Source organism: Salmo salar, chromosome ssa09, assembly GCF_905237065.1.
Source record: "Salmo salar chromosome ssa09, Ssal_v3.1, whole genome shotgun sequence".
Classification (NCBI taxonomy): Eukaryota; Metazoa; Chordata; class Actinopteri; order Salmoniformes; family Salmonidae; genus Salmo; species Salmo salar.
In genome coordinates, this window is record NC_059450.1 from 88,478,331 (window position 1) to 88,500,975 (window position 22,645).

At 43.8% G+C, this 22,645-nt stretch overlaps 1 pseudogene; it reads right to left on the reverse strand.

Moving 5' to 3' along the window:
• Window positions 1-5,052: 5,052 nt before the first annotated feature.
• LOC106612147 (transcription factor COE1-A-like) overlaps window positions 5,053-22,645 on the reverse strand; it is a 143,057-nt pseudogene continuing 125,464 nt past the window's right edge.

Sequence of the window (22,645 nt, forward strand, 5' to 3'; positions counted from 1 at the left end):
TTCCCAAAAACACAACATAGGACAGAGAGAAGGTCACAGTTAAGAGGTCACTTTCATTTACAGTCATATTGTGAAAGTCCAAAACGTATATTACATATGAATTTTCATCAAGAAATGATAACAATCTATACAGTAGATTTTATTTAATGCACTTCCCCTAACTAACTAGCATATTCCGACACACCAGAGTGAAAAAAGAAACCAACTATTTGTTTTGGATGTTTTTGTCTTCTCAATACAAAACACTATAATTAAGATGAAATACTGTACAAAGCAGCCTTTGTGTTTCCAACTAGAGTTTAGTTAATTTGAAACAGACACCAACCCCTCCTAGATCTGAACAGCATGGTGAAAGCATCACACCAACCCCTCCTAGATCTGATCAGCATGGTGAAAGCATTACACCAACCCCTCCTAGATCTGAACAGCATGGTGAAAGCATCACACCAACCCCTCCTAGATCTGAACAGCATGGTGAAAGCATTACACCAACCTCCTAGATCTGAACAGCATGGTGAAAGCATTACACCAACCCCTCCTAGATCTGAACAGCATGGTGAAAGCATCACACCAACCCCTCCTAGATCTGAACAGCATGGTGAAAGCATTACACCAACCACTCCTAGATCTGAACAGCATGGTGAAAGCATCACACCAACCCCTCCTAGATCTGAACAGCATGGTGAAAGCATCACACCAACCCCTCCTAGATCTGAACAGCATGGTGAAAGCATCACACCAACCCCTCCTAGATCTGAACAGCATGGTGAAAGCATCACACCAACCCCTCCTAGATCTGAACAGCATGGTGAAAGCATTACACCAACCCCTCCTAGATCTGAACAGCATGGTGAAAGCATTACATCAACCCCTCCTAGATCTGAACAGCATGGTGAAAGCATCACACCAACCCCTCCTAGATCTGAACAGCATGGTGAAAGCATTACACCAACCCCTCCTAGATCTGAACAGCATGGTGAAAGCATTACATCAACCCCTCCTAGATCTGAACAGCATGGTGAAAGCATCACACCAACCCCTCCTAGATCTGAACAGAAGCCTAGCAACACGCCTAGCAACAGGCATACTTCTGCTTAAACAGGTGTTTTCTAATTAAGTGATAATGCCCAAGAAGCCAGTGTTTGGAGGATATATTGGCATCGTGCATCAAGGGAATTATCACTTTTATACAACGGGTTACCAACATATTGAAATGATTGACAGATTTTCATTAAAAACTTTATTTTGATGAATTTATTCATTCTATTTCATCCTTTTACAAGATATAGTCCCGAATCAAATCTAGGGTTGCTATCCAAGCCGGCTGGTCGTTCGTTCTATTGGTTCGGTTGCCAGAGACGTGACCCAGTCGTTCAGTCTTTTTGTTCTGTATCTATGGATGTGACCCAGTTGTTCATTCTAAATGTTCCATTTCCATACTGGCTGGCAATGTTCTTATCCCTTGCTTGCCAGCTAGCCTACTACAGCTAACATACAGTCACATCAAACAGTGCAGACAGAATAACAACAATAGCTGCATTTGTTTAAGCTGTTTTCCAGTGACATTTATTTGGATACATCCATAACAATGAGCTAACGAGGCCTGATTTCGCCTGGCTAGAAAACGTTCTCTCTCGTTAGGACACTGTTGTTCAGAGGAGCTAGCCAACAGCACAGCTAACACGATAACTTCAAACTGGAGCTGGAAAGACTGCAAACTAGCTGCACTTCATTTCATTTAACCTTTTTTCAATTGACATTTCTTTGTATATATCCATAAAAATTATGCCAGCTGATTCATGATTTCGACGGGCTAAGAAACGCTGCCTGCCTCTTTCGTCCCGACTCCCCACCCCTACACGTTCTTTACTATGGGACAGTTGGAGATTGAATTTTGAATATTGAAACAATGTTGAAAATCTTGGAGAGACAGACAGCAAGGTTTATACAAATCTCTACTGTTGAAAACTAAATGTTACTCTAAAAGAAATGTGAGATAATGTCTAGACGCTTTTTACAGTGGCGATCAAGTTGATAACTTCTTTGCCTGGGCTGATGAGACAGTGGATTGCACAGTCAGATGGAACAGAGTAAATAGGCATTTTAACGTCATAGATTTAGCCGGTGGTAACTTGTGGAACAGACACTGGCTTGAATGCACATAACCAATCAGCATTCAAGATTAGACCCACCCGTTGTATGATGACTTAACAAAACTCTCAAGAAGAGAGACTCCTTTTTTCTGTCCGGCAACAGCTTGAACATGCACAACGGACGTATATATTTCTCTCTCTATCAAAACACTACAAATATTGTTTAAGAGACCCTTTGAAGCTTGATCAGTCAGCTGAGAGAAGAAGAGAGGAGAAGAGCAAAAGAAGAAAGAGGAGAAGAGGAAAACACAGGGAGATAAGAAGAGGTAGAGGGAAAGAGAGGGAGATAAGAAGAGAGGAGAAGAGGAAAAGACAGGGAGATAAGAAGAAAGAGAGAAGAGGAAAAGAAGAAAGAGGAGAAGAGGAAAAGACAGTGAGAGGAGAAGAAAGAGAGAAGAGGAAAAGACAGGGAGAGAAGAAGAGGTAGAGGAAAAGACAGGGAGAGAAGAAGAGGTAGAGGAAAAGACAGGGAGAGAAGAAGAGGTAGAGGAAAAGACAGGGAGAGAAGAAGAAAGAGAGGAGAAGGGGAAGAGGAAAAGACAGGGAGAGAAGAAGAAAGAGAGAAGAGGAAAAGACAGGGAGAGAAGAAGAGGTAGAGGAAAAGACAGGGAGAGAAGAAGAGGTAGAGGAAAAGACAGGGAGAGAAGAAGAAAGAGAGAAGAGGAAAAGACAGGGAGAGAAGAAGAGGTAGAGGAAAAGACAGGGAGATAAGAAGAAAGAGAGAAGAGGAAAAGACAGGGAGAGAAGAAGAGGTAGAGGAAAAGACAGGGAGATAAGAAGAGAGGAGAAGAGGAAGAGGAAAATACAGGGAGATAAGAAGAGGTAGAGGAAAAGACAGGGAGAGAAGAAGAAAGAGAGGAGAAGGGGAAGAGGAAAAGTCAGGGAGAGAAGAAGAAAGAGAGAAGAGGAAAAGACAGGGAGAGAAGAAGAGGTAGAGGAAAAGACAGGGAGAGAAGAAGAGGTAGAGGAAAAGACAGGGAGAGAAGAAGCGGTAGGGGAAAAGACAGGGAGAGAAGAAGAAAGAGAGGAGAAGGGGAAGAGGAAAAGACAGGGAGATAAGAAGAGAGGAGAGGAAAAGACAGGGAGAGAAGAAGAAAGAGAGGAGAGGAAAAGACAGGGAGAGAAGAAGAGGTAGGGGAAAAGACAGGGAGAGAAGAAGAAAGAGAGGAGAAGAGGAAGAGGAAAAGACAGGGAGAGAAAAAGAGTGGAGAAGAGGAAAAGACAGGAAGAGAATAAGAAAGAGAGAAGAAGAGAGGAAAAAACGAAGAGAAGAAGAGATGGAGAAAAGGGATGAGGGAAAAGAGGTGGAGAGGGAGAGGAAGAAACAGTTGACTATGGTGAATAAAGTGTCTGACTGTGAATACTGTAAAGTGGTAAGTTCAGCATGGATTGATGTTTAGATTAGAAAAGGACAGTTGGTGGAGATCCAAACCAACTGCTATCAGAATAAGATGCTGCTTTTGGACATAAAATGTAAAGCATTTTCAAATCAGGAAAAACAAAACTTTTATTAACCTACAAATAATGAAAGAAATGACAACATTTTTGGATGGGAAATAACACATGGAAGCTTGGCTAGACAACACAGCACAAAATAAACTAGGTACAAAATAAAAATAAAATATGAGATCACATTTACATAGTGGGTGACAAACATAACTCTGTGACACTTTGACACTTATAAACTAACACAGAACAAACTAGAATTAGGGTCAAGAAGCAACGCAAAAGGTACACATACAAAAGATAAATACATGATTTAAATGATAACTTTATACAGAAGTCCCCCTTTTGTCTCCAAATCCGTGCTTCTTGCTAAGTATACAGTAGATGAGAGCTTGACAGTGAACCGACTGTGTCGAGAGCTGCCTTTAGACATATTCATGTTTATATTATAATTAAAGTATAACTTTGCTAAAACAAAGCAAAATAAATCCAATCATGAACCCATCATTTTGATATTTATACACACAAATATATTACATAAATAGTACTTCTAATCTGATATTTTATAAAATGTGTTTTCTGATTGAAATGAAAAGGGAATTGCACATCTCTGATTGCATTTCTTTGATAAGCAAGCAGCAAAAATATTCATCAACATTGTAGAAGTTATCTTTCAGCTCAGTCTGTTTTAAACCTTTAAAGGGGCATTCCGCAATTGAACCAATAACAAAGTATTGTCGCCACCACTGTTTCAGTAAAAAGCTGAGAGATGGAGATATGTAACTACTCTCAAATTCATAGACAGGGCTATGGATGCAAGGACTGACCAGCCATGATATGGAAATGATAAGTTTAACCGTGTTTTGATACATTGTTTACAGTTACTAAATGTAAACTGATACGAGACAACTTTGTTACAACCCCTGTTAACTCGTATCCAGTCATGTTGGAGCTATCTACTCACACAAACCCTTATAGCCAATCAGCTTCAGTGTTGTTTGTATGTGTTACAGTCTATAAGAAGGTATACAATAGATCAAACTTAAACATTATACCAATAAATACAGAGAAAACATAAATAAATGCTTTTGTCATCAGGTCAGTCATATTATCACTGAACTGTGGTGTGGACAGGGTCATGAGGTCATACATATTATCACTGAACTGTGGTGTGGACAGGGTCATGAGGTCATACATATTATCACTGAACTGTGGTGTGGACAGGGTCATGAGGTCATACATATTATCACTGAACTGTGGTGTGGACAGGGTCATGAGGTCATACATATTATCACTCAATTGGGGTGTGGACAGGGTCATGAGGCATATTACAGTCTTTTGTCAATTCCATTAAATAAAATTCTGTTCAATTCAGTTCAATTCAATTTAAATAACTTCATTATTTGACTCCAAGTTGTGTCTGAGAAGGTTCACAAATTCACCGGAAAGGAAATTACATCAAAAATGTTATTTTCGTTCTCTTCTTCATCCTTCTTCCTTCCAATGAGATTCCTTCTATAAAGGCCTGAGTTTAACAAGGCTTCCATTTTGAGTTCAGTGTTCTATTCAGGTCCAGAGGGTAGGAGTGTGACACAGAGACACATCAGACATGTTCTCTTCCTGTCAACATTCCCAAATCCTCAACGTTCACAGATCTTCATGGATGGAACAATCATCCCGGGAATCACTGTTTGTGGGAAGAGAGGAAGGGGAGCGAGACAGAGAGGTATAGGGAGAGAGAGAGAGAGAGAGAGAGAGAGAGAGAGAGAGAGAGAGAGAGAGAGAGAGAGAGAGAGAGAGAGAGAGAGAGAGAGAGAGAGAGAGAGAGAGAGAGAGAGAGAGAGAGAGAGAGAGAGAGGGAGAGAGAGAGAGGGAGAGAGGGAGAGGTAGAGAGGGAGAGGGAGAGAGGGAGAGGTAGAGAGAGAGAGGGAGACAGAGAGAGAGAGAGAGAGAGGGAGAGAGAGAGAGGAAGAGGTAGAGACAGGTAGAGAGAGATAGAATGACGAAAATTAAGAAGAAGAGAGAAACAGAGAGGTCAGTCTGTGTTTCATCAGAACAGTCACATAACAGCAAATGTGTTCCAGCATCTGGTGTACAAAGAACTCTCTCTCGCCCTTGCTCACCCCTTCAAAACCAAAACATCTCTCTGTTTTTCAGCCAACTTGGAACACACAGGCAGTTGAAACAGCTCATTGTGTTTTCAGAATCTCTTCATGCTATTCTGTGGTCTTACCAGCTCTTCCAAGGCTGCATCCCATGGCCCCCAATTTCCTATGTAGTGCACTAGTTTTGACCAAGGCCAAGTAGTGCACTATGTAGAGAATAGGGTGCCATTTAATAAGGCCTGTTAACTGTAACCCTTTCAATTGTGTTCACTGGCTTACCACACACCCCTGCACGGGCTCTGTTTTTAATAATGGCTTGTTTACATATATTTTAGTGACAATTTATAATGAAATATGTATAAAACCCGTATGAACTGTATTTATAATTAAATTAAAATATTTTAGGTTGTCAGTAATTATATTACACAATTTCTGATATATCACAAGCCTTATTTTTATTTTCCTGCATGAGTAAAATCAGGATTATGCCTCTACTGCCATTCATTCCAATTAGACTGGTTTGGATTTCTCCCTGACCAATATGGCTGCCATTTTCACCCCATCCTGGAATATTGAGAGTTTATGACATAGCCCCTCTAGTAATTCTACAGGATCTCTATAGTCGCTCCCACCTTGCCAGATAGGATATGACACGTCATAAAATGATTACAGGAAATTAGCTGTAAGACTGTTCAGACCTGGGGGGGCTGCGAGACTGCGGTATGCCACTGATTGTGGAACTCTCTCATAGTGCATGAAGACAACACAGTGATGAGAGAGATTAGATATTATTGGCAAACACAGCATCATCTCAACACACTAGTGGAGACAGGAAATAGTGAAAATGAATAGGCTCATGGTTAATGGAAGTTGTTTTTGATGTGTGAATATATTTAGATTGGAGTCATGAGTGTGGCATGGATGTGAGAATAGGTTTAGATTGGAGTCATGACTGTGGTATTGAAGTGACTGGTATTATAGACAGTGAAGAAAATAGTCAGTTGGTTTTCTAGACAAAACAGTTTTCTTCTAATCAACCTCTCCCCCTAACTTCCTTAATGCTGCTCCTTAATGCTCCCTCTCACACACTACCTTTATCACCCCCCCCACACACACACACTGAGACCACCACAGAGGGAAGATGGCAGACAACATTTTGACCCTGTATTGATTCCTGTCCCACTCATTCTAAGCTTGTGTCCTGTCTCCAGCTCAGTGGGATTAATGAAGGAGCTGTGTGTGTGTATGTGTGTATGTGTGTGTGTGTGTGTGTGTGTGTGTGTGTGTGTGTGTGTGTGTGTGTGTGTGTGTGTGTGTGTGTGTGTGTGTGTGTGTGTGTGTCTGAGCAGCAGACCGATGGCCAGCTGTCATCAACATGTAGAGAGAAAGAGCGGAGAAAGGAAGAGAGGGATAGAGCGAGAGGGAGAGAGGAAGAGAGGGAGAGGGGAAAAGAGAGAGGAAAAGAGGGTGAGGAAGAGAGGAAGGGAGTGAGAGAGGAAGAGAAGGAGAGAAGAGATACAGGAAGAGAGAGAGAGAGAGAGAGAGAGAGAGACAGAGAGAGAGGGAGAGAGGGTGAGGAAGAGAGGAATAGAGGAAGGGAGGGAGAGAGCGAGAGAGAGAGAGGGGGAGGAATAGGGGAAGGGAGGGAGGAAGAGAGGGAGAGGAAGAGAGGAAGGGAGGAAGGGGAAGAGAGAGAGAAAGAAAGAGAGGGAGAGAGGGGAAGAGATGGCGAGAGGAAGAGAAGAAGAGTAGCAGTCATATCCATCATCTCACTGTCGGTAGTTCAGCACCTCTATCAACTTGTACGGACCTTACGGCAGACTAAAGCAGTAGATAGACCTTATGGCAGACTAAAGCAGTAGATAGACCTTATGGCAGACTAAAGCAGTAGATAGACCTTATGGCAGACTAAAGCAGTAGATAGACCTTATGGCAGACTAAAGCAGTAGATAGACCTTACGGCAGACTAAAGCAGTAGATAGACCTTATGGCAGACTAAAGCAGTAGATAGACCTTATGGCAGACTAAAGCAGTAGATAGACCTTACGGCAGACTAAAGCAGTAGATAGACCTTACGGCAGACTAAAGCAGTAGATAGACCTTACGGCAGACTAAAGCAGTAGATAGACCTTACGGCAGACTAAAGCAGTAGATAGACCTTATGGCAGACTAAAGCAGTAGATAGACCTTATGGCAGACTAAAGCAGCAGATAGACCTTATGGCAGACTAAAACAGTGGTTCACACATGTTTCACTGTTTCCCTGCTGTGACCAACCTAATGGATTTAGGGGTTTTCTTATGACCCCCCACAAAGTCAACGCAATGGGCCACTCTGAAGGGAAAAACTATTACACTATTTTCAGCTAGCTTAGTATTAGCCGCAACACTCCACTTGGTCCCTCTGATCATACGAGAAACAACTAGACTAGAGGAAGACAAATAAAGAGGAAGGGAAATCCTGTGGACAAGGAAAAGGAAAGAAAACCCTGTGGAGTTGGAATGATGGATGGAGTGAAGCATATAATCTACAGAAGACCATGAGAGGGAGGAGAAGAGAAAGAGGGATAGGTGATTAAATGGAGTGAGAGAGAGAGACAGAGAGAGCTAACATACTTAGGAGAAGGCCAGACCCTGAAGAGAGCTGGAGGAGGAGTACTTGCTAGAGTCCACAAAAGACTGATCTACTGGAGGGGAGGAAGAGAGAGAGACAGAAATAGAAATACAGGGGGGGGGGGGGGGGCAAGATGGAAGAAGTAGAATAGGGGAAAGTGGGACAGGAGGGTAAAGAAAACAACAACATTATTATAAAAGGGGATGGGGGTATGGAGTGACGTATAGAGCTGGATTGACTCTAGCTAACTCACCAACAGGCCATAGACTAATTACTGCCTAGCTAACATGATAACTAGCCAACAAGCTAAGCAGCCAACAAGCTAAGCAGCCAACAAGCTAATCAGCCAACAAGCTAAGCAGCCAACAAGCTAAGCAGCCAACATGCTAGCTCACCTTGCAGTCCATTAGCAATAGCGCTGGTGCAGGTGAGTGGAGGGGAGGTCTGCGGCCGTACCACGGGGCGAAGGCGCTCTTCTGTTTGACCGCAGCAGACACCATGTTGGCCGGAGAGAAGGAGAAGATGCCTGAAGAACTACTGCAGTTGGATGGAAGATTGGTGGAGGAGGCCATGGTGGGACTGGAGGGAACAACTGAAGGGGGGGGGGGGGGGCAGGAAAGAAATTAGGAAAGTGGAGGATAGAGACAGGGTTAGAGAGAGGGACGAGAACAGAGGAGGGGGAGGCGAGAGGAACAGAAGGGGACTGGTCAACAGATGAAAACAGGAGGGATAACAGGACTCAGTTCAGCTGTTACAGCTCTTACAGACAACAGGACTCCGTTCAGCTGTTATATATCTTACAGACAACAAATCAAATCACATACACATATTTAGCAAATGCTATTGCGGGTGTAGCGAAATGCTTGTGTTCCTAGCTCCAACAGTGCAGGTGTATCTAACAGTGCAGTAGTATTTAAAACAATTCACAACAATACACATACATCTAAAAGTAAAATAATGGAATTAAGAAATATAATATAACATTAGATTGAGCAATGAGTGCCATTGACTAAAATACAGTAGAATAGAATACAGTATATACCAATGAGATGAGTAAAGCAGTATGTAAACATTATTTAAACATTATTAAAGTGACTAGTGTTCCATTATTAAAGTGGCAAGTGATTCCAAGTCTATGTACAGTACCAGTCAAAAGTTTGGGCGCATCTACTCATTCCAGGTTTTTCTTTAATTGTATTATTTTCTACATTGTAGAATAATAGTGAAGACATCAAAACTATAAAATAACACATATGGAATCATGTAGGGATAGGGGGCAGTATTTTCACGGCCGGATAAAAAACGTACCCGATTTAATCTGGTTACTACTCCTGCCCAGAAATTAGAATATGCATATAATTAATACTTGTGGATAGAAAACACTCTAAAGTTTCTAAAACTGTTTGAACTGTGTCTGTGAGTATAACAGAACTCATATGGCAGGCCAAAACCTGAGAAGATTCCATGCAGGAGTGCCCTGTCTGACAATTTGTTGTCCTTCTGTTACATCTCTATCGAAATTACAGCATCTGTGCTGTAACGTGACACTTTCTAAGGCTTCCATTGGCTCTCTAAAGCCGCCAGAAAGTGGAATGGGGTGTCTGCTGTCTCTGGGCAAAGTAAAGGAGCAGAGTTTTTGTGAGTGGTCAGCCTGGGGACAGTGAGACTGGAGATGCGAGGTCACGAGAACTCGGCATGTTTTTCTTTCTCTCTTTGAATGAATACAACGTTGCCCGGTCGGAATATTATCGCTATTTTACGAGAAAAATAGCATAAAAATTGATTTTAAACAGCGTTTGACATGCTTCTAAGTACGGTAATGGAATATTTTGAATTTTCTGTCACGAAACGAGCTTGCGCGTTACCCTTTGCTTAGTGACCTGAAAGCACGAACAAAACGGAGGTATTTGGATATAACTATGGATTATTTAGAACCAAAACAACATTTGTTGTTGAAGTAGAAGTCCTGGGAGTGCATTCTGACGAAGAACAGCAAAGGTAATCAAATTTTTCTAATAGTAATTCTGAGTTTAGGTGATCCCGAAGTTGGTGGATGTCAAAATAGCTAGCCGTGATGGCCGAGCTATGTACTCAGAATATTGCAAAATGTGCTTTCGCTGAAAATATATTTTAAAATCAGACATAGTGATTGCATAAAGGAGTTCTGTATCTATAATTCTTAAAATAATTGTTATGTATTTTGTCAACGTTTATCATGAGTAATTTAGTAAATTCACCGGAAGTTTTCGGTGGGTATGCTAGTTCTGAACATCACATGCTAATGTAAAAAGCTGGTTTTTGATATAAATATGAACTTGATTGAACAAAACATGCATGTATTGTATAACATAATGTCCTAGGAGTGTCATCTGATGAAGATCATCAAAGGTTAGTGCTGCATTTAGCTGTGGTTTTGGTTTTTGTGACATATATGCTTGCTTTGAAAATGGCTGTGTGACTATTTTTGGCTGGGTACTCTCCTGACATAATCTAATGTTTTGCTTTCACTGTAAAGCCTTTTTGAAATCGGACAATGTGGTTAGATTAACGAGAGTCTTATCTTTAAAATGATGTAAACTAGTAGATTGTTTGAGAAAATTGAATTGTGGTATTTTAGTTGGTTTTGTATTTCGCGCCGTGTGATGCCGTTGGCTGTTGGCTAGGGGTTCCGCAGGCGGAACGGGGTTCTGCTAGCGGAACGTCTGTCCTCAACAGGTTAAACAAAATAAAATATATTTTATATTTGTGATTCTTCAAAGTAGCCACCCTTTGCCTTGATGACAGCTTTACACACTCTTGGCCTTCTCTCAAGCAGCTTCATGAGGTAGTCACCTGGAATGTATTTCAATTAACAGGTGTGCCTTGTTAAAAGTAAATTTGTGGAACTTATTTCCTTCTTAATGCGTTTGAGCCAATCAGTTGTGTTGTGACAAGGTAGGGGTGGTATACAGAAGATAGCTCTATTTGGTAAAAGACCAAGTCAGTTTATGGCAAGAACAGCTCAAATAAGCAAAGCAAAATGACAGTCCATCATTACTTTAAGACATGAGGGTCAGTCAATTTGGAAAATTTCAAGAATTTTGAAAGTTTCTTCAAGTGCAGACGCAAAAACCATCAAGCGCTATGATGAAACTGGCTCTCATGAGGACTGCCACAGGTAAGGAAGACCCAGACTTACCTCTGCAGCCTTGAGAGGGTTAACACGATTAAATGTCTTACTCACATTGGCCACGGAGAAGGAGAGCCCACAGTCCTTGGTAGAGGGCAGCTTCGGTGGCACTGTGTTATCCTCAAAGCGGGTGAAGAAGGTGTTTATCCGGAAGAAAGATGTTGGTGTCCGTGACGTGGCTGGTATTCCCTTTGTAGTCCGTGATTGTCTGTAGACACTGCCACATACGTCTCTGAGCCTTTCAATTGCGACTCCACTTTGCCTCTGTACGGATGTTTTGCCTGTTTGCTTGCTTTACGGAGGGAATAACTACACTGTTTGTATTCGGCCATATTCCCAGTCACCTTGCTATGGTAAAATGCGGTGGTTCGCGCTTTCAGTTTGGCGCAAATGCTACCATCCATCCACGGTTTCTAGTTAGGGTAGGTTTTAATAGTCACAGTGGGTACAGCATTTCCTATACACTTCCTGATGAACTCAGTCATCATATCCATATATTTGTCGATGTTATTCTCAGAGGCTACCCGGAACATATACCAGTCCGCGTGATCTAAACAATCTTGAAGCATGGATTTCAATTTGTCAGACCAGCGTTGAATAGACCTTAGCACGGGTACGTGCTGTTTGAATTGCTGCCTATAGGAAGGGAGGAGCAAAATGGAGTCATGATCAGATTTGTCGGAGGGTGGGGGGAGGGCCTTGTAGGCATTTTGAAAAATTGAGTAGCAGCGGTCCAATGTTTTACCAGCACGAGTACTACAGTCAATGTGTTGGTAGAACTTTGGTAGCGTTTTCCTCTTATTTGCTTTGTTAAAATCCCCAGCTACAATAAATGCGGCCTCAGGATATGTTGTTTCCAGTTTGCATAACACCCAGTGTAGTTCTTTGAGGGCCGTCGTGGTATCGGCTAGAGAGGAAATATACAGGGCCTTTACAATAACCAAATATAATTATCTTGGGAGGTAATACGGTCAGCATTTGTTTGTGAGGTATTCTAGGTCGGGTGAACAAAAGGACTAGAGTTTCTGTATGTTATCACAATCACACTATGAGTAGTGTGGTGGCTAATTTCTGCATTACCAAATGAGAAGAGTTACAAACACACCAGTCCGAGTTAAACTACATCTTTAATACTTAAGATACTTTTGCAAAAGTTCTTGACCTTCGATAATGCACTCTCTCGAATGAACCAGGAAGGTGATTACACAATGGCTACAGGGATCTTTTATAGCAACGATACACCCCCTTCAATGTACATTGACAAACCACAGATACTTAGTAACAGTTCACAAAGGTTATGTTTTGTATGACAGATATCCATAAAACACAGCAGACAGTAACTGCTATGTCAACAGGGTTCATTGTATAGACCAGTATCTGGTCCCCTTAGAACCGTCCCTCCCTGGTACGGTATTGAACAGAACCATTAGCTCATGTCCTCTGGAATGCTTTTTAGGCCTTATCAAAATACATCATAAATCTCCTTTGTCAGTGCTATCTCATAGTGGCCCATCCTCAGTAAAACTGAGAGTGAGCCTCTGGGCCATATATTATCACAGGATAGGTGCGAGATCTAAGAGAGGACATACAAGGGTCCATTTACAGCCATAATCCTCCCCACAATAAAGAAAAGGAGGGAGTGACTTGCTCACAGACATTGAGGAGACAAGTCATTGGTTCCCCATTAATCACGCCATCCCTTCACATGGTTTAAGAATAGGTAAAGACACATTCCCATGACGACAAATCTGACCTGTCCCCTCTCTGGGCCCCAAGTGTCTGAGCCCCAGCTAAGGTAGACGTGCAACTGAAAAGACACCAGAGTCCAATGGACACTTTCTAATGACAAGTACCTCAAATAAGCATATTATACTAATAAAACATCTTAATTATCTATGTTACCCAACTAATTCTGATTCGTCCACGACAGTAGTTAATCACGAAACATACACCCCCACCTTTCTTCTTCCCAGAGAGTTCTTTATTCCAGTCTGCGCGATGTACTGAGAACACAGCTGGCTGTATGGATGGGGACAGTATATCCCGAGAGAGACATGTTTCCGTGAATCAGAGTATGTTACTGTCACGGGTGTCGTAGGGTTTGGACCAAAACACAGCGGGAATATGTATACTCATCTTCTTTTTTATTGAAGAAGGAAAACAAAAATAAACACGTATACAAAAACAATGACGAAACAGTCCTGTAAGGCTACTAGGCTATACAAAGAACAACTACCCACAATAACCCCATGAAAAACACCCCTACTAAATAGGACCTTCAATTAGAGGCAACGAGGAACAGCTGCCTCCAATTGAAGGTCAAAACAATAAACTAGACATAGAAATAGAAACACTAGAAAATAAAACATAGAAATACAAAACATAGAACACAACCCAAAAACCCCGACAACACAAAACAAACACACCCCTGCCACGTCCTGACCAAACTACAATAACAAATAACCCCTTATACTGGCCAAAGGTGCAGACCCCGGAAGCACCTCACAAAAAATAAACACAAAAAAATAAACCCCAAAACAAAAAAATTATCCTAACTAAAGGGAGGGAAGGGAGGGTGGCCACCGTCACCAACGGTTCTTGTGCCCCCCAACCTCCTACTATGGAGGTGGGTTAGGCTCCGGCCTTACTCCCCAACCTAACCTGTCCACCCCTGCTAAATGCTTAATATATTTTACCCCTCCCGAAGTCTCTGGGCTATGGCACAACGCTGGAGACCTCGGGCTGATGGGCGTCGCTGGAGACCTCGGACTGGAGGGCGACTCTGGGAGCTCCGGACTGGAGGGCATCTCTGGGAGCTCCGGACTGGAGGGCGACTCTGGGAGGTCCGGACTGGAGGGCGGCTCTGGGAGCTCCGGACTGGAGGGCGACTCTGGGAGCTCCGGACTGGAGGGCATCTCTGGGAGCTCCGGACTGGAGGGCGACTCTGGGAGGTCCGGACTGGAGGGCGGCTCTGGGAGCTCCGGACTGGAGGGCGACTCTGGGAGCTCCGGACTGGAGGGCGACTCTGGCTGTGCCGGTTCCGGACTGGAGGGCTGGACGGGGCACTGTTGCCGGACACTCTGGACAGGGCACTGTTTCCGGACACTCTGGACGGGGCACTGTTGCCGGATACTCTGGACAGGGCACTTTCGTCGGAAGCTCTGGACGGGGACTGCGCACTGTAAGCCTGATGCGTGGGGCTGGCTTTGGAAGCGCCAGACTAGGGACACGCACCAAAGGGCTAGTGCGACGAGCAGGAGCAGGACGAGCTGGACTGGGCTGATGCACTGGAAGCCTGGTGCGTGGGGCTGGTACTGTAGGTACCAGACTGGAGACACGCACCCCAAGGCTAGTGCGAGGAGTGGGAACAGGACGTATTAGACTGGGCTGACGCACTGGAGGCCTGGTGCGTGGTGCTGGCTTTGGAGGCGCCAGATTAGAGACACGCACCTCAGGGCTAGTGCAAGGAGCAGGAACTGGATACACCGGGCCATGAGTAGGCACTGGAGGTTTGGAGCGCACCTCCTGCACAACCCGTCCTGGCTGGATGGTAATAGTAGCCCTGCACGAGCGGAGTGCTGGCACATGGCGAACTGGGCTGTGAGAGGCCTGATGGCTGCCGTGCGTAGAGCAGGCGTAGGGTACCCTGGGCCTAGGAGGCGCACTGGTGGCCAGATGTGCTGTGCAGGCATCCTCCTTCCAGGCTGGATGCCCACTCTAGCACGGCACTTGCGAGGGGCTGGGATCGCTTGCACTGCACTGTGCGTGCGCATGGGCGAGATTGTGCGCACTTCCACAATACTGAAATGTTGCTTAGGAGCTAGAAGCAGAGCTACCATATCTGTTGGCGCAATCTTACTAAGTTCAGCTGTTATAGATCTTACAGACAACAGGACTCAGTTCAGCTGCTATAGATCTTACAGACAACAGGCCTCAGTTCAGCTGTTATAGATCTTACAGACAACAGAACTCAGTTCAGCTGTTGTAGATCCTACAGACAACAGGACTCAGTTAAGTTGATATTGATCTTACAGACAACCCAGCAAACCGGGAACATTCCCAGAACATTAGTTAAGATTCCCATTAGTTAGGGCTTTATCCTGTTAGGGACAGACGTTCCGCTAGCGGAACGCCTCACCAATATCCAACGGTAGAGCGTGGCGCGAAATACAAATACCTCAAAAATGCTATAACTTCAATTTCTCAAACATATGACTATTTTACACCATTTTAAAGACAAGACTCTTGTTAATCTAACCACATTGTCCGATTTCAAAAAGGCTTTACAGCAAAAGCAAAACATTAGATTATGTCAGGAGAGTACCCTGCCAAAAATAATCACACAGCCATTTTCAAAGCAAGCATATATGTCACAAAAACCAAAACCACAGCTAAATGCAGCACTAACCTTTGATGATCTTCATCAGATGACACTCCTAGGAAATTATGTTATACAATACATGCATGTTTTGTTCAATCAAGTTCATATTTATATCAAAAACCAGCTTTTTACATTAGCATGTGATGTTCAGAACTAGCATACCCATCAAAAACTTTACTAAATTACTAAATTACTCACGATAAACGTTGACAAAAAACATAACAATTATTTTAAGAATTATAGATTCAGAACTCCTTTATGGAATCGCGGTGTCAGATTTTAAAATAGCTTTTCGGCGAAAGCACATTTTGCAATATTCTGAGTACATAGCCCGGCCATCATGGCTAGCTAATTTGACACCCACCAAGTTTGGCCCTCACCAAACTCAGATTTACTATAAGAAAAATTGGATTACCTTTGCTGTTCTTCATCAGAATGTACTCCCAGGACTTCTACTTCAACAACAAATGTTGTTTTGGTTCCAAATAATCCATAGTTATATCCAAATAGCTCCGTTTTGTTCGTGCGTTCAGGTCACAATCCGAAGGGTGACGCGAAAGCTCATTTCGTGACAAAAAATTTCAAAATATTCCATTACCGTACTTAGAAGCATGTCAAACGCTGTTTAAAATCAATTTTTATGCTATTTTTCTTGTAAAATAGCGATAATATTCCAACTGGGCGACGTTGTATTCATTCAAAGGCTGAAAGAAAAAAATGGAGTCGTCTCGTGGATGCGCATCTCCAGTGTCACTGTTCCCAGCCTGACCACACAAAAACTCCTGCTGTTTTTCGCCCAGAGACAGCAGACACCCCATTACACTTTCTGGCGCCTTCTGAGAGCCAATGGAAGCCTTAGAAAATGTCACGTTACAGCACAGATGCTGTATTTTCGATAGAGATGCCACAGAAGAAGAACAAATTGTCAGACAGGGCACTTCCTGTATGGAATCTTCTCAGGTTTTGGCCTGCCATATGAGTTCTGTTATACTCACAGACACCATTCAAACAGTTTTAGAACCTTTAGAGTGTTTTCCATCCAAATCTACTAATTATATGCATATTCTAGTTTCTGGGCAGGAGTAGTAACCAGATTAATTTGGGTACGTTTTTTATCCGGCCGTGAAAATACTGCCCCCTATCCCAAACAGTTATCTAACAATTAGGATGATAATGAAATATCCTTGTGCACAACATCTGTAACAACCACCACAGAACATTCCCCAAAAGTTGTCATTAGGTTTCAAGGTACTGTAATAACACAATGTAGCAGTAATGTTTTCCCAGCAAACCAACATTTATTCTGTGAAAGTACCTAGAACATTAGCTAGGTTCTGGTAAATATTCTCATAACACAAAAACTGTCCAGTCACGGTGATGATTATATCATTTTTGTATAAAACAATAACCTGAAGTTGTAAGAATGTTCTTAGAACACATTTATTTTGTTCTTTAAAGGTTCCCAGAATGTTTCTTTAGGTTGTGGGAACATTGTCAGGATATGACAAGATAGAGGTTTCCAAAACACTAAAACTGTCAAGTTGTGCTGAAATTCAGATAATGTTTGTATCCGGGTGCAGAAAACATTCCTTTGATGTTGCACGAATGTTGACAGAGCAGCCTTTGAGTTTTAAAGGTTTCCAGAACATTTAATTAGGTTGTGGGAACATTACAAAAGATAGGTTCCCAAAACACAAAATAATTAGTCACCTTTTGGGACGCGACCATAATCCACTTAAGGGGATCTAACAAATCAATTAATGACAATTGGAAGTACTAAGCCAGCCAGCAGGAAGGTATTGATCAAAAGTGTGTGTGTGTGTGTGTGTGTGTGTGTGTGTGTGTGTGTGTGTGTGTGTGTGTGTGCCTGCATGCATGTGTGTCTCTCTGTGTGTGTTTGATTGAAAGTGTCTGCTGTCATCACTGGGCCGTTTGAGCATGTTCAAATTCGTGTTAACATCCAAGAGAATCAAAGAGCTGGAATTGAATTGCTTCTCCTGCAATTAGTTTATTGATTTAATTAAGCATCTTTAATGTAGGGGGGAGGAGGAGAGAGAATGAGAACAGCCATTATAGACAGCTGGGGGAGGAGGAGAGAGAATGAGAACAGCCATTATAGACAGCTGGGGGAGGAGGAGAGAGAATGAGAACAGCCATTATAGACAGCTGGGGGAGGAGGAGTGAGAATGAGAACATCCATTATAGACAGCTGTGGGAGGAGAAGAAATAATGAGAACAGCCATTTTAGACAGCTGGGGGAGGAGGAAAGAGAATGAGAACAGCCATTATAGACAGCTGGGGGAGGAGGAGAGAGAATGAAAACAGCCATTATAGACAGCTGGGGGAGGAGGAGAGAGAATGAGAACAGCCATTATAGACAGCTAGGGGAGGAGGAGAGAGAATGAGAACAGCCATTATAGACAGCTAGGGGAGGAGGAAAGAGAATGAGAACAGCCATTATAGACAGCTAGGGCAGGAGGAGTGAGAATGAGAACAGCCATTATAGACAGCTAGGGGAGGAGGAAAGAGAATGAGAACAGCCATTATAGACAGCTAGGGGAGGAGGAGTGAGAATGAGAACAGCCATTATAGACAGCTAGGGGAGGAGGAAAGAGAATGAGAACAGCCATTATAGACAGCTAGGGGAGGAGGAAAGAGAATGAGAACAGCCATTATAGACAGCTAGGGGAGGAGGAAAGAGAATGAGAACAGCCATTATAGACAGCTAGGGGAGGAGGAAAGAGAATGAGAACAGCCATTTTAGACAATCTGTTCTAACACACCGATAAAGGGTGATCTTAACGAAACCGATGGTCTTTCACTGCCCCTTTCGTTTTCATTGTACTTTTCTCTCTTCTATACCTCGCTCTCTCTCTTGTGGCAATCTATCTTTCTTAAATCCATTGTTATTGCTTTCGAGAGGTACAGTATAGGCATTTACTGTAGGGCATGGGATGTAGGGCGCAGGGTATAATGTGGAGGGCTTAGTGTGTTACTCACTGGCGTAGGATATAGTGTGGAGGGTTTTTATTGTGGCACTCAATGGTATAGGGTACATAGTGTGGAGGGTTTAGTGTGTAGTGTGGTACTCACTAGCATAGGGTGAGTTGGTGGCTGACCCATTGAGGAAGTTGGGTGAGGTTCCTAGCGTGGTCATGCCAGAGTTAGTGTAGCCGTTCATGCTAGTGGAAACAGAGCTGTAGCTGGTCTGCTGTGGGGTGGTGCTGGGGACATAACCATGAGGAGATGCACTGCTGCTACTCCTACTGTAACCTAGAGGTAGAGAAGGAGAGGAGAGACATAAGGAGTCAGGGGAGAGAGGGAGAGAGGGGAGGAGAGAGAGCGGGAGAGGAGGGGGGAGAGAGTGATACAGAGAGAAGGTGGGGTTGGGGGGAAAGAGAGGAGAAACAGAGAGGAGGTGGGGTTGGGAGGAAGAGAGAGGAGAGAGAGAGAGGAGGTGGGGTTAAGGGGGAAAGAGAGAGGAGAGACAGAGAAGAGGTTGGGTTGGGGGAAAGAGAGAGAGAAGAGACAGAGAGCAGAGACAGAGAGATAAATAAAGAGAAATCAAGAGAGAGACAGAGAAAAAGATAATTATGAGAGGAAAAGATAAAACAGATAAGTCGTTTTCATACATTACACAAAAACTATGTAACTTCCTGGTTCCTGTGTTTTGGCTCACCCTGATTGGCTATCTGTGTGACCTCTGACCCGGGGAAGGAGTTGACGGCCATCATGCCGGCGTGGACAGAGCTGCTGCCCATCCCAGTCAGCTGGTTGTGGCCGCGTGGCAACGTTGTGTACAACGCCTCTGCCATGTCTGCTGCCCGCTTCAGAATCATCTCCTGAGAGAGAGAGAGAGAGAGAGAGAGAGAGAGAGAGAGAGAGAGAGAGAGAGAGAGAGAGAGAGAGAGAGAGAGAGAGAGAGAGAGAGAGAGAGAGAGAGAGAGAGAGAGAGAGAGAGAGAGAGAGAGAGAGAGAGAGAGAGAGAGAGAGAGAGAGAGAGAGAGAGAGAGAGAGAGAGAGAGAGAGAGAGAGAGAGAGAGAGAGAGAGACATGTTAGAACCGCTTGGTCACATAATGGAATATAATTTTTTTTTGTGTGGTCTCCCGAGTGGCGCAGCGGTCTAAGGCACTGCATCACAGTGCTAGAGGCATCACTACAGGCCCGGATTCGAACCCTATCCTAGTTCTGAACCCCCCGCCCCACCACCAACATAGCTCAAGCGGTAGGAAGCTCTCTCATCCATTTATATGCAGATGATACAGTCTTATACTCAGCTGGCCCCTCCCCAAATGTTGTGTTAAACACTTTACAACAAATGTTTTTTTTGTATCCAACAAACTTTCTTTGCCCCTAACCTAGTTCTGAACATGGCTAGACGGTACACTGTCCTTCTCTCAGCACATATCCAAGCCGCAGTCTAAGGTTGAATCTATACTTGGTTTCCTCTATCGTAATCGCTCCTGTTTCACCCTAGCTGCCAAACTAACCCTGATTCAGATCACCATTCTACCCATGCTAGATCAGAGATCGGTAGGTAAGGGTGCTCTCGAGCGGCTAGATGTTCTTCACCATTCGGCCATCAGATTTGCCACCAATGCGCCTTATAGGACACATCACTGCACTCTATACTCCTCTGTAAACTGGTCATCTCTGTATACCCGTCTCAAGGCCCACTGGTTGATGCTTATTTATAAAACCCTCTTAGGCCTCACTCCCCCCTATCTGAGATACCTACTGCAACCCTCATCCTCCACATACAACACCCGTTCTGCCAGTCACATTCTGTTAAAGGTCCCCAAAGCACACACATCCCTGGGTCGCTCCTCTTTTCAGTTCGCTGCAGCAAGCGACTGGAACGAGCTGCAACAAACACTCAAACTGGACAGTTTTATCTCCATCTCTTCATTCAAAGACTCAGTCATGAACACTCTTACTGACACTTGTGGCTGCCTCGCATGATGTTTGTTGTCTCTACCTTTTTGCCCTTTGTGCTGTTGTCTGTGCCTAACAATGTTTGTATCATGTTTGTGCCGCTACCATGTTGTGCTGCTGCCAGGTTCTGTTGCTACTGTGTTGTTGTCATGTTGTGTTGCTACCATGTTGTGTTGCCACCATGCTGTGTTGTCATGTGGTGCTGCCATACTGCGTTGTTGTCTTAGGTCTCTCTTTTGACTCTTGGTAGGCCGTCATTGTAAGTAAGAATTTGTTCTTAATTGAGTTGCCTAGTTAAATAAAGGTTAAATAAAAATACATTCATTAAAAGATACTGAGAGGAGGGAGAGGCAAAACATGGTTAATAGATTCATCAAATGTTTTCTGTCCTCCTCCTCACTTCCCCTTCCCCACCTCCACTCCTCCCACTGTCAGCATGAGGGATGGGGATCTGTGTTTCTGCATGTGTGGGAACATTTTGTTTGTGTGTGTGTGTGTGTGTGTGTGTGTGTGTGTGTGTGTGTGTGTGTGTGTGTGTGTGTGTGTGTGTGTGTGTGTGTGTGTGTGTGTGTGTGTGTGTGTGTGTGTGTGTGTCTCACCTGGTTGTTGTGTGGCATCCCGTACAGCGCTTCTACCAAGTCTGCCGCTCTCTTTAGAATGACTTCCTGTGGAGGAAGAGCGAAAAGGAGGGGGTGAATACGGAACTCTTCACAGAACTTTACTCCATTTTATTACACATTGTGCTATGAATGCAGGATTTGAGGGATGGAAAGAAAGAGAGAGAGAAAGAGAGAAATGTGCAGATCCCACCCACTGGTTATTATCTCGGCAGTATGCGAAAGAGAGAGAGAGAGAGAATCTGCCTTTGAATAAAACACGAGTTTCTCTCTCCATCATTCAACCATCAACAAGCAATTCTGTCTACATCTCCCCACAGACTATCCTCTCAATCCTGTCTACATCTCCCCTCAGACTAACCTCTCAATCCTGTCTACATTTCCACTCAGACTAACCTCTCAATCCTGTCTACATCTCCCCTCAGACTAACCTCTCAATCCTGTCTACATCTCCCCTCAGACTATCCTCTCAATCCTGTCTACATCTCCCCTCAGACTAACCTCTCAATCCTGTCTACATCTCCCCTCAGACTAACCTCTCAATCCTGTCTACATTTCCCCACAGACTAACCTCTCAATCCTGTCCACATCTCCCCACAGATTACCCTCTCAATCCTGTCTACATTTCCCCTCAGACTAACCTCTCAGTCCTGTCTACATCTCCCCTCAGACTAACCTCTCAATCCTGTCTACATCTCCCCTCAGACTAACCTCTCAATCCTGTCTACATCTCCCCTCAGACTAACCTCTCAATCCTGTCTAAATCTCCCCTCAGACTAACCTCTCAATCCTGCCTACATCTTCTCTCAGACTAACCTCTCAATCCTGTCTACATCTCCCCTCAGACTAACCTCTCAATCCTGTCCACATCTCCCCACAGATTACCCTCTCAATACTGTCCACATCTCCCCTCAGACTAACCTCTCAATCCTGTCCACATCTCCCCACAGATTACCCTCTCAATCCTGTCCACATCTCCCCACAGATTACCCTCTCAAAGGATCACCCATCAATTTAACACACTACATCACTAGCTGACACAATGACAGGAGGCTGTGGAGTGTCATAGGCAGGCTGTGCAGTGTCATAGGCAGGCTGCACAGCCTGCACAGCTGCACAGCCTGCACATGACACTTCACAGCCTGCCTATGACACCGCACAGCCTGCCTATGACGCTACACAGCCTGCCTATGACAATCTGTCTATACTTGTAGTAGTCTGTAATC